Source organism: Pieris brassicae, chromosome 7 (assembly GCF_905147105.1).
Source record: "Pieris brassicae chromosome 7, ilPieBrab1.1, whole genome shotgun sequence".
NCBI classification, from domain to species: domain Eukaryota; kingdom Metazoa; phylum Arthropoda; class Insecta; order Lepidoptera; family Pieridae; genus Pieris; species Pieris brassicae.
Window position 1 is genome coordinate 20186857 of NC_059671.1, and position 13699 is coordinate 20200555.

A 13699-nucleotide genomic window follows, 5' to 3' on the forward strand; every position below is an offset into this window, starting at 1 on the left:
AATTAATATAAGAATTACTTCCTTGGACTTTGTTTCTATCTACGCATTTAAGATTCGCTCGAACGGCTATGAAAACAACGCGACCGGACTGTATTAGACCCAAAAAGTCGACGTCGTGTCAGGCAAATGTAGCTGTTAATTGCCTATTAGATTGAGAATGATCGTGATAGACGTACAAAAATCTGAGGCGCAGGCCTTTAAGGTTGTAGCGACACACATCCTTTATTTTATTTATATTGCCATAGAAATTATATTTATAAAGTAACTAACGACGCACATCTGAGTACATCAATGGTATTTGCAATAACCTAAATGGTCATACAAAATAATAAGTGAACCGAGTTCGTTCTTTGAATTTTATTTGTGTCCATTCGTTTTTTAATTAAACTCGTTGGATTGATCCTGAAGATTATAGAGGGCTTAAAGATAATTGGACACCAGTTGTTATTTTACTTCAATCTCCAAATGTTTTGAAGCGACGGATGTTTTATGAAACAATTCATGTTTTTAAAGATTTGCGAGTTATGTAAACTAACATTAGTTAAGTTACAAATAGAACTAATCAAATTAATCAATAATTAGGACCCTTTAGTTTCTTCCACACTAACACATTGTAATATAACATTCTCGTTTCCGATAATGGACAAAAGGTCGACTATTATATTATTCATAGGTAACATAAGTGTTCCTTAGATTTAATAACCCTTCAATACGTCAAGTTAGTTTATTTATTAATCTAGCGTCGCAAACCAACTACCCTTAAAATAGTTAGTTATAAGCTCAAGTTTTCAACGATTAAAGCCACTTAACACCTTCGGCTTCAAACAAAACATTTCTTTTAACATACATTTCAACATCCCTAACAACCGCCACCGAACAGTGAAGTTCTTATTGTCTCTGTACCAATTGTGTGGCCGAAAAAATTCTTTACAGATAAACCACATTTAATATTTTCGACTATATTTAATGTGTATATGTTAACCCGAAACTATGTACATTTATTTAACCAAAATTTGACCCATAGCTAAACAAGTTATAATTTACCACAATAATGGCGCATTGTTTCACTGAAATTAAGCTCGCTGTTTGGCTTAGATTTAATTTTCGAATCAGCTGTAAGCTTTAATCAATGAGTATTCCTAATTATGTAAACTTGTATTTGGAATTTCGTATGTGATATCAACTCTGTAATAGTGCGTTTGAATCTCGGCTATTGATAGAATTTATGTATGTGTGCGAAAGTAGCACTTGGTAGATCGGAAAAATATCGTCTAGAACCGGTGCCCTGGAGCCAGAAAGATCTATAGAGCGTAGGTTGTAGCGCCACTGGATTGTATATTACTAGAGCAAAGATAAAAAACGATATTTGAAATATCAAGAATAAATTCAGAATAGCGCACGCGCACCTTGACGTCCGTCCGTCACACCACCACCGTCGGAACCAGCTGCCCACTGAACTATTTTTGAACCAATTCGTCCTTCAAAAATAGACCAATACTTAAAAACGCCATCAACGCACTCGCGAGCCTAGCACTGAGGCTATGGGCAGTATCACTTCACATCGGATAAACGTCCTGCCCGTTTGTCCCCTGTTTTAGGAAAACAGTTAATTAGTTCCGACTAAAGTAGTCGAATTGAGCTTCTCATACGTATTGTAAGCTTATGAATTTTTTAAATTATGTTAAAATATGAATTTTAGCTTTGAAATTTATTCTAATGTACTTTTTGACCACTTATAATAAAGTTGAAGTAAGTAAGAAATGAAAATTTTAGTTTTGTTTGAAGTCGCGTATTCTTACAAATTACTAATTGGTTAGTATTTTACTGTGGGTTCTAACGCGGGTGGAATCAAAAATATATGAGCTATTGTATATGAAATATTTTAGAACCTATGTTAGGCTGTGGTGGAGTCCATGCCTCGGGTTGTCTCTATCTCTGGCGAGGGGGCCGATGGCTGGCGTCATACTCGTGAGCGGGTGCGACTTGTGGTGACTGCGGTGAAGTCAGTTATTTTGACAATGTATGTGCGTGCTCCTATTTCACCATGCCTTTTTTATTATTAATTACCTATTTATTTCTTAATATGTCATGTGGGACATGGTGTAATGGTTGCAGTCTTACAAACATTTTTTTTTTATAAAATAGGGGGCAAACGGGCAGGAGGCTCACCTGATGTTAAGTGATACCGCCGCCCATGGACACTCAATGCCAGAGGGCTCGCGAGTGCGTTGCCGGCCTTTTAAGAATTTGTACGCTCTTTTCTTGAAGGACCCTAAGTCGAATTGGTTTGGAAATACTTCAGTGGGCAGCTGGTTCCACATAGCGGTGGTGCGCGGCAAAAATTGCCTTGAAAAACGCTCAGTCGTGGAACGGCGGACGTCGAGGTGATACGGGTGGAATTTTGTATTTTGCCTCGACGTCCGATGCTGAAACTCAGCTGCAGGTATTAATCCGAACAACTCCTCTGAACACTCTCCATGGTAAATGCGGTAGAAGATGCTGAGTGACCCCACATCTCTACGCAACGCCAAAGGATCGAGCCGCTCGGAGAGGGATTGGTCATCGACGATTCGAACCGCTCTTCGTTGGATACGGTCAAGTGGAAGGAGCTGGTACTGGGGAGCCCCCGCCCAGAGGTGAGAACAGTATTCCATGTGGGGCCGTATTTGCACTTTATAGAGTTGCAAGCGGTGGCCCGGAGTGAAGTACCGTCTCGCCTTGCTGAGCACACCAAGCTTTTTGGAGGCTAATTTAGCCTTTCCCTCCAAATGACCGCGAAACTGAACGTCGTTCGATATGTCAACGACAAGTATTCCGATGCTGGCTGTGGCTTCAAGAAGAGTGTTTTCGAAAAGAGGAGTAGCGACAAAGGGTATTTTTTTCGCGGAAAACGCGCAAACTTGTGTCTTCTTGGGGTTAAATTGGACTAGGTTTAGTCTACCCCAGTCCGAGACTCCACGTAGTAGAGTTTCGACTTCAGACACAAGTTTGTTCCGGTACTCATCGACAACTGCCCGAGAAATACTTGCCCGGCCAGTGTTAAGAGTATCCCCAGTGCTGTCATCCGCAAAGCAATGAATGTTACTAAGTTGCAACATGTCATTGATATGCAGAAAAAAAAGGGTCGGGGATAGAACACAACCTTGTGGGACCCCAGCATTCACGGTTTTAAGGTCGGAACATGCTCCGTCGACGACGACCTTGATGCTCCGATCGGCCAGAAAGCTGGAGATCCACTCGCATAATTTCTCGACAAGCCCGTAGGCTGGAAGCTTCGAGAGCAGTGCTCTGTGCCACACCCGATCGAAGGCTTTCGCTATGTCCAAACTAACCGCTAGTGCCTCCCCCTTGGACTCAATTGCCTCTGCCCATCTATGTATAAGGTATACTAGAAGGTCACCAGCCGAACGACCACGACGAAAGCCGTACTGATAATCGCTAATTAGCTGGTGGCCCTCTAGATACCTCAAGAGCTGGCCATTAATAATGGATTCCATTATTTTGGAGAACAAGGAGGTTATAGCTATTGGGCGATAGTTGGACGGATCAGAGCGATCGCCTTTTTTAGGGATCGGATGTATCGAAGCGGTCTTCCAGCACTTCGGGACAGTGCCGAGCGAGTACAGGTACCGGAAAAGGCGCGTCAGGACCGAAGCCAACTCAGGAGCACAAGTAAGCAGCACAATTGGAGGGATACCATCCGGCCCGCTCGACTTATGAATGTCCAAGGAAGATAGTGCTCTGCGAACAGCACGTTGCCGGAATGTGATTTCCGGCATTGAGAGAGAGACACCGCGAAATCGCCGGTGGTGATCTCCCCCGGTCATCCAAAGTCGAGTTGGACGCGTAGAGACAGCCCAAGAGGTCGGCCTTCTCCTTCGCAGTGTGGGCGAGCGAGTCATCCTCTCTGTGCAGCGGTGGTATCGATGGCTGACAAAAATTCCCTTGTACAGTTTTGGCGAGAGACCAGAAGGCTCGGGTCCCCGAAGGGAGTTGGGCCAATCTCTCGCCAAATCTGGCGATGTGCTCTGACTTTGCCTAATCGATTTCCCGTTTGAAGGACCTGGAGGCTGAGTAATATGCTTTTTTATGTTCGCTGGTATTGGCATCACGAGATATCGCCGCTTCCGCCCATGCATTAAAGCATTCTCGCTTTCGACGTGATGCCGCCTTGCAAGAACGCTTAAACCAGGGCTGTGACTTGCCACCGATCGGCACCGCAGAGAATGGAATAAAAAGTTCCATGCCCTGTAGAACCACTTCGGCGACAGAGGCAGCGACGGAATCTGGAGCTTCCGACAAAAAGCACATAGGCCCCCAAGGGTAGGACGCAAAGAAAGACCGCATCCCATCCCAATCTGCTGACCGATAGTGCCAAATACGACGACAACCCGAAAAACGGGGCCGAGGAGGGCGCGTAGTAGGCACAGTACTCCGGACCACACAATGATCCGATGAACCCAATGGCGGGTCAACAGAGACTTGATAGGTCTCCGGATGTGAGATCAGCAGAAGTTCCAACAAAGAGGGTTTATGACCATCCATATCTGGTATTCGCGTAATCGCAGGGACCATTTGTGACAGGTCATAAGCTAAAGCAAAGTCGTGAAAGGATCTTCCCGCGTGCTCGGTGGTTTCCGAACCGAGCCAATCGGCATGGTGAGCGTTAAAATCGCCAAGTATCACGATTTCAGCGGTAGGAACCCCTTCGAGCAGGGAATCTGTAGCCATTTGGATGTGCTCAATGAGTCACTCAGTTTCGGTATTTCCGCTATGGGACCTATACAGGCATGCGTAGAATCGCGGATGGTCATCGCAGTCTACGCACAGCCAGAGGCTAGATAGGTCCCTTCCTTCAAGCGACCCGAGGCGACGAGAACAGATATCCTCTCTGACGTACACGCAAACTCCCGCCCGCGGCACAAATGAATGTTCCAATTTGTACCCCGGGTAGGAGAGGTAGGAAGTATCAGCCGGGGAGGATATCTGAGTCTCAGTAAGGAAGAATAAGGCCGGCTTCGCAGTTTCGAGGTGAAAGTGAACCGCGTTAAGATTAGAGTTGAGCCCCCTAACATTGGTAAAGTCCACTGAGAGCGTGGAAGGGGATGCCTTCGGTAAATTCTTCCGTTTGCCCCGAGATCGAAACCGTTTTTTGCGCAATTTTTGCCCACCCCAGAATACGAAGGGCAGCCTGTGCATCCACCACCGAATACTGATTGTTCCGATGATGGACGCTCAGAGGGGGATTCTCCACAGCGGAAACGTGTGGTACCCCCCTGGGGTAATCTCTGTTTAAACTGCATCTTCATATTCTGGGGGGGGGGGGAATTGATGGGCTCCGGGAGTCTCACTCACCGCACGAAACGCGAGTACAATAAGATAAACCTATTGCATCACTTCACGCCGGTTTTCTGTGAGACAGTGGTACTGCCCCGGTCGTGCCTGCCCGATTGGCTGAAGCCCGAAAGCAACAGCATGGCACTCCCACTAGGAAGGGGGTTGACTGACTGCACTGATGAAATAACCTCTGTCACAGGTTATTTCATCAGTGGGCGATGGGGTCGTCACGTCCCGACGCCTTCAAAAACATTGTGTAAAACAAAAAACTTGGCGATTAAAAAGAGTGGCAGAGAGTTTGTTGCCAGTTCTTCTCGTCCGTTCTACATCCTTGATTTGAGAACTGGTAGTAATTGTAAAATTAGAAGCATTTAATATGTATATAATAAATGTATGTAAAAATATGTAATATTTCTTTATTGACGTTAATAAGTATACATTGGGTTACCTAAATGAACGTCTCATTTATCAATAGAGATAAGACCTGTTATTTCACTTTCGCTACTGATAATAAAGCGCAAATATAAATCTACGCAACATTTACAAGATAAATCTATTGAAATGCCTCGTAGAAGGATTTCCACCTGATAAGGCAACAATAGGATCGTCTATTTTTCCTCCATTGTGTTGGTTCCATTCGTATTCACTCGTTTTATCATAGATTTGGAATTCATCTATAAATTACATTTTGTTATCTTAAACTGAATCATAATTGTGTTCTGATTTTAGATTAAGATAAACATTTTGCCTCGTTTTAACTTACCAAACGACTTCTCAACGTCGTTTCACAACTGAGCGGCAGCTTTGGCCGTGCTTTCCACCATTATGTGGAACCAGCTGCCCACTGAAGTATTTCTGAATCAATTTAATAGAGTCCTTCAAGAAAAGAGCGTACCAATTCTTAAATGGCCGGCAACGCACTTGCGTGCCATCTGGCAATATGAATGTCTATCACTTAACGTCAGATCCAGCTCTTTGCCTTATGTTACATTAAGAAAAACTTCTCAACAGTTTATTTTCTTGATGCAGACCCCGAATTATATTTATTAAACCAAACCTTGACCTCATTATTATTTTTTTTCGCCATAAAGCAATGATTTATTTCATTATAAAAAACAACAAAAGTTCCTTTACTCGATATACTATACCTCACGACTCGACAGGGATAACACGTGTTGGATGTTAACGTCATTTTGGTTTTTCTATTTCGAACTAGATGGCGCGGGAGCAGCATGATACTGGACGTTGAAATAAGGATAGCAATTCAAAATAGTTGTTACTGATACTTTATTATCAAATATTACATTTAACTCTTGTTTTAAATTAAGGAAATATTTTTAAAAATGTGTGCATGTACTTGTGTACACAGGTAAGAAGTGAAACTTCTTTATGACCTTATTTTTAGAAAAACGATCTACTAAATGCAACTTTACAGAAAATGGTTAAATAAAGTTTAACAAAAGGCTTTTATTATCATAGACATGAATACAAATAAATTATTATAAATTTCATTTTAACTTATTACTACTAAGATTATTACAAAATGTCATTAATTGTAATATATTTATTACTATAATTGTTAAATGACATGTTATCCATACTCCGCTGGAGAAAGTACTCTTTGAATCAACCGTGGTTGCCTACCAAAAAAGTTAAAAAGATGGCACGTATCCGAAAAATGTGACGGTAAGGCAATGTTATCACTAATCTTAGGACATTTACTTCAGAGTTTCTACAAACAATAGATATCCTAAAAAACCTTCCCACTGCGGTTGAAGCTGGAGATCAATCCTTTTTGGTGTTCGCCTGTGTTAGTTACATTTATACAGCTCTCAATCATACTAAATGGAAAGGGTTAAAACCACATGGCCCAAAAGTTAAAGACCTTTTAACATACCTGGAGAAGCAAGTTTACATACGAAAAATTGTATACGGTATTATATCAAATAGAGGCTGTGCCTAATACTCGCCTATATTACCAGTTCGTGAAAGAGTGAATGATTATTATTATCATCATTATTAGTGTTGTCATCGGAACATTTTCATATAGAGACAGTCCTAACCATGTGTCATGAAACGTTTCTGAAACTAAAGCTAATAGATAACATTAATTATAGCAATGTATACATATATTATGTACTAACATATAAATAAGTGATATCATTAAGTAAGATATGGTAACGTTGCCTAATTGGTATTTATTGGGAAAATGGCACATTTAACAGATCTTTATAAGGCTTTTGAACATTACCTGTATTGTGTTTAACATATTTTTATTTGGAATATGTTTAAAGGATTGCTACTAATTTAATTTTTTTACAAATAAACGCACACAAATATTTATATTAGATTGTATTTTTGGGGTGGCAATATAACACATGATATTGATGGTAACACAAAATTATAAAATCGGTACTTTTAAGGTTATAAAATAACACTTCCATTATATCGGGATTCCATTCTTGTAACGTGTGTCACATGCTCAAAATATATTATCAAGCCACAACCGCAGTTATTTCTCCACGACAAAATATAGCCCACACCCCTAACAGTTGTTAATATGGCAATATTTCAATATCATTATTAATCATAATTAATTAACATTAATTAAAGTATATATCGAAATAAAAATGTGTCTAACGTAACCCGAGTAAATCTCAACAATGGCTCAACTAATAAATGTGACGATCGGCCGAGAAAAAATATTTGGGATCACCCTCATCAAAAATTATTAAATTGAAATTATGTATTTCGAACAGATGCCGCTCACGTTCAATGCTACAGGACTCGCGAGTGCCTTGGTGGCCTTTTAATAATTGGTACCTCTTTTCTTAAAGGAGCCTAAGTCGAATTCGTTCGGAAACACTTCAGCGGATAGTCTAGGATAGGATAGATTACATACTGGTGCTTGGGAAAAACTGCCTTAAACAGTTCTGGAAATATGTTTGATGTGACAAAAGAATAAAAATTGGCTTTTTTTAATAGAACAGGGGCCAATGGGGCAGGAGGCTCATCTGATGTTAAGTGATACCGCCGCCATGGACACTCTCACAAGTACGTACTATAGAAATTATTAAATAAAACCAATGTACTAGATATATTATTATAGTATATAGCAGCTGAAATCAATGTAATTGGACGTAGTATATGTGTGATACATAACTTACAGCTGAGTAATTTTTGTGAACGATCACGAATAGCAAAGCACCGTGAAATATAGACGTTACATGGGAAGGTTTCAAACAGAATATAAATGAGGTTATGTATATTTTGTAATGTTATGGTAGCTTTGGGATAAATATTACGTGATGCAAACTCATGGCAATTACGTATTTAAAATGAATGTACAAAGTTAGAATAGAACAAGAACTTTTTGTGAGACTCAAATTTACCTTGTCGTTTAGTAATGTCCTCTAGAACTCACCATAATTTTAAATGTAAAGGGTTGCGGCCTGGGCTAGATGAGGACCAGTCTTCAGCTCTTATAAACATAACATTGGTTGCAAGCCAGGATTGAGTAGTTCGTGCCTAGAGACCAGGTGCAGAAGCCTTCTGGAAAGTCCACGGTATATTCAAAAAATGTATTGCTGAGGGGTTTCACAACATTATCTAAGACTGTATTTTTATACACTTTGGCTGAAGTTTTCACTTTTTCACAGACTTTTTGTGACTCTTTGATAAAACACACCTACCAAACCATCACTGAAGCAGAATGATGATCACGTTGTCCCTCCCCGACCACTTGAGCCGCTTCTTTAGAACTGTAAGCGTACACTTCATCATTTTGCTTATAGTATTGTTTTTCTATCTTCATCGTTAAAGATGCTATTTCTGTGCTTTTGATCTATGAATCACGACAGAAGGCGATTTGATCGATGCACTCTCTTTAATAGTAAATATTGATTTAGAGCATGTCCTGTATATCGACAAAAAGCAAAGCTTCAGGTCTTGTTTTATAATACGCGACAGAGTCCTAGCGGGAATCTTCATTTGTGTAATGGCGCTTTGATGAATTCTGGCTTTAGCAGCATAACAGCCTTTGTGGTTCTAACAGCACGCGGCCGCCCAGATTTTTCTGGTTTTCGACAGACGGAGTGTTGTATCTGTTAATAGTATACATCGTACTATCGTACGAACATACGGCTGATAGATACCATTTGAAGTGTCTGGAATATGACCGACGGCTCCATACCCACTTTGTGAACTGCAATCTTATTTTCTTTTTAACACCCCATTCCATATTGAAATTTGATAATTAACACGAAAAAATATGTAAAATGGCGCAAAATGGAAAGAAGTTTTTAAAATAATATACAAGCTCCAAATTCAAAATAATTAAAAAGTTGAAAAAAGGCATTTTTATTCGTAACACCTTTAACTTATTTTCTGACGTTCATTAGTGTACCTATTTACCTATATGAATAAAGTTATTTTTAGTTTGAGTTTGATCAGAACATATGACCAAGATAGTTATATATTATATTTTAAGTTATATATATTGTCTTCAGTTTCAAAGAACCCCTCAAATGTGTGCTTTACTTAAAAGTATGACTTCTTTAGTAGGTATGATGAGTCTCTGAATGGTGTTTTTCTAATTCAAAATATTTAGACACATTTTATAAACAACACTCAAATCCCCTAGTATCAATGCATAACTAAAGAATTCCATTATTCCCACAACAATAACAACTTTCAAAGATTTCCGGACAAAGCTAATGGGATCGTTTTTCGCAACATTTCTATTGATAAATAATCATTTGTGTAGAACTTTTCAGTTCAGACAGAACAGAACAGTGCGTTCAAATCGCGTCCATACACCAGTGGATTCTTCTTTCTTGTAAGCAAATAAGACTTGCTCGTACGATGCAAATAGAATATGATTTTGAGGATACCATATGTCTGAAGCTGAACGCTAATAACCTTTTTTTTTATTTACACTTCTTAACATTTATAGAAAATCCATTAACACAATATATAAAAATTATAAGGGATGCAACGGATGACCAAATTTTAATTGAATTTGATGAAAAAAAATTGATGGGTAAAGTGGTAACGTGGTAAGAAGTGCATAAATAAAGATTATAAACAAAATATAGAATCACCAACCTTAATCTAAAAAAAAACCAAAAACCTTAAAATTATTAAATAAACATGTACCTACATAATTTGTAGATCTTTTATACAGAACTCCGTAGCAAATAAATCTCGTAAAGCATTTAACACAAAAATGTTATGAACACGTAACGACTAATATTATAGATTTCAAATTCTCCTCTATTTTATAATATTATATTCCTCTGTCCTCACTCTATCTGAGAAAGGTTTAGTTATATAAGTATTAAAATTAAATATTGTATTTTAAATTTTAAGTCTTTGTATAAGCTGTCGTAAGCATGGTAACACACGCTCTACTATATTTGGTCTACGTTTTCCATAGAAATTTCGTAGAAAGTTCTATATTTTTATACTCTCCTGGTAAATATTCTGCCAAGAGACATAATTGCGTTTGTGGTTTAGCCTTCATAACTGAGTTCCGTTTAATACAATTAGCCGGGTTCCATTTTCTTCACAAAGAGTTTAAAGCGTTGATAACCCATTTATTAAACTATAAAGTGTATTATTCTAGAAATAAAACGGGCATTATGCAATCAGTATGATGGCGCCATACTCTAAATCACATCATCGAAGTGTATTCAAGTGCTGTGTAAAAAAATTCACCATGGGGCCTTCGGCCAGCCAACCATCGGTCGCATGTGAGTCAAGCAAGCAAACCGTTCCTGTGCATGTGATAAACAATTTCTTTTATAAAAAAAATATGTTTATTATGGAATATAAGATACAGGTATCACTTATTCCAGGTCATTAAATTTGAATCGGTACACTTCCCTACTCGTCGGCAATGAAGACGGAGGGTGTAGGCCGAGAGAAAAAACCGGAGCAAAAAACTCTCGGTACTCTTTTAAAATACCATATCATCAAACAAAACTTATTTAAAAAAAATTAGAAGGAAGAAGGAAGAAAGAGGAGGAAGGCCTGCCTAGCACTAGTCCCAGGCCCTTTTATCAACTAGATAATCGTTAACTTTATTGTAAGCCTTTTTACACATCTCTCTTTAATACATTTCTTAAATTTATTAAAAGGCAGAGATAAAAGAGCCTCTGGGATTTTATTAAAGAAAAGTATACCTTTTCCCAGAAAAGAATTACTAACTTTAGATAGTCTAGTACGGGGAAATTGCAGCCTGCGTTTGTTCCGAGTATTAACATTGTGCGTATGTTCTATTCTAGTATACTTATCAGTATTTTTGTGTACATACATAATATTTTCATAAATATATTAATTTCCTTGAATTTATCTCCAGCCAGCAGAGCATTTGGAAATGGTGAGACCGTACACTCCGAAGAGATTCCAATTATATCCTGAAGCAGGATTGATTGGAGTCCGTAAGGAAAAGCGAAAGCGTGGCCGTCCCAAGCAAACCTGGCGTCGTACAGTTGCAAATGAGACAAAGGGAGCCGGAAAGACTTGGAAAGTCCGAACTTTTATTTTAATAAAAACATGAAGCAAATGTCAATTGTAAATTAATGTATCGGTCACGGATAAAGATAAACAACACTGAAGTTTGCCAAAGACGTACAGATAGCGGTAGTTAAACTCTCAAAATGTAATAATGTAACCTGGCTTGGTAACCAATTGAAAGCATGAAGGTTGTCCTACGATTTGAAAAAAAATGTGTGCTATAGACTACTATATACTAGTATAGACACGTAAGAAGTCAAACTTCTTTATGATCCTATTTTTCGAAAAATGATCTACTATGTGCAATTATAATATTTTATTTTATTCCTACAAAGATTATTACAGAATTTTATTAATGGTATTATTACAATACTATCATTGTTATTATATATTTTTGTTATTAATCGAATCTCTTCGAATCAACCGTGATACGGACAAGTAAAAAATGGCACGTAACGAAAATATTTCACGCGTGACGGAATAATGTGACGCGTAACCGAAAAATGTGACGGTAATTTTTTTTACATCGCCGATAAATTAGTCTTCAAAAACTAATTTCCTCTTTATAAAATAAATTTTCTTACAGACGCAATCAATAGAAATGCAAAATTGTTATTAAATACTTTTGAGTGCGTTTTGAAGTCGGTTATATTTTTAACTTATTTAATTCAATCTCTCAAAACGAACACAGTTCCCGTATTATATAATTGTTTCTTACGTAATTACAATGAATACGCGTTTAGATGAAAATAATATGAACAAGTTTAACGTTTGCTTTGTTACGGAAAGTCATCCAAGTTCGCTTTATAATTTACTATTAAGAAGCTACTTGCATTCCTACCGCCGAATTGCCCTATTTAAGCTGCGAATGTGCTTAAGTTTAACTATGTTCACTAAATTGGCAACTTGAAAGCTCGTTAACGCGATGTTAGCCATATAATTAAGTACGGCATTTCATTAGAAAACTATAAGCAGTTTTTATAGAGACCATGCTTGCAACCTTCAACCAGGCATAGCCTATGTGCGATACCTCCTTTGAAAGCGCCTCTTTTTAACATATTTTTTTTTTAATTGTTAAGTTTGACCAAAAATAACATTCTCCAGTTCTATATACGTTGATTATATTTTTCTATATAGGTTCTGATCTGCCGCTTGCTTTTTCCCGGGGGAGGAGCCGACGTAGATTCGGCGGCATCATCTTAAATTAAAGACAGACAAACAAAGTAAAATAGCACCACAAACGTAAGTATTACCTTAGGAGACGTGTACAACACTCCACTACAAAGAATATGCTGTTGTGTAACAAAAATTGTTTCTGTGGCCGCGGCCTTATTGTCTTGGTGGGTCTGTGTGCGCCGCACACTTTTCACACAGGTGCGGTGTGGCTTTGCCTTCAACCCTCAGACTCAGAGTGGAAACTTAGGGCAAGATTCAGAAACCAATGTTCTTCCATATGTATGAAGGTGCAGAAGAATCAGAATCTACCCCAGGGGGGTACAACACGCGCTTGCGGTGGAGAATCCCCCTCTGGGCGTCCACCACCGGGACACTCAGCACCCGCTGGTAGACGCACAGGCTGCCCTTCGTATTCTGGGGGGGGGGGGGCAATTCTGCGCTCTTTAAAAAAAATTTTTATCGGTCTCGGGGCAAACGGAGCAATCCAACAAAGGCACCCCCATCCACACTCGCCGTGGACTTCACAAATATTAGGGGGCTCAACTCCAACATCCACGCTGTCCACTATCATTTAGAGGCTGCGAAGCCGGCCTTGCTCATTGAGCACATCCAAATGGCTACAGATTCCCTGCTCGAAAGGATTCCTACCGCTGAAATCGTGATAGTT